Source organism: Pteropus vampyrus, unplaced genomic scaffold (assembly GCF_000151845.1).
Source record: "Pteropus vampyrus isolate Shadow unplaced genomic scaffold, Pvam_2.0 Scaffold1063, whole genome shotgun sequence".
Taxonomy (NCBI): Eukaryota; Metazoa; Chordata; class Mammalia; order Chiroptera; family Pteropodidae; genus Pteropus; species Pteropus vampyrus.
In genome coordinates, this window is record NW_011889844.1 from 19,426 (window position 1) to 19,779 (window position 354).

The following is a 354-nucleotide window of genomic DNA, read 5'->3' on the forward strand; positions in this document are numbered from 1 at the left end:
TGGAAGCTTGTGCAAATCTCTGGAGTAAGTACCTCTGGGTCATATGAACACGGGAGATTTAAATTTTCTTATATTTTAAAGATATTTAGCAATTTTCAACAGTGGGTATGTGTGTTGCTTTTATAATCAAGAAAAATAACACACTCAAACATTCTATTTGGAATAAATAATGCTTAAGCTTGAGAGGAGAGATGTGGATACAAATTCAAATAAAGCACAAGTACTAACTCGTATTCAAAGAAGGGTGTGAGAAATGTGACAAGTAGGGTCTCCCTCTCCATCGGCCCAGGCCAGCTTCTGGAATTCCAGCCGAAGTCTCCAACTACACTTTTGCTGTTACTATTCATCAGAAAT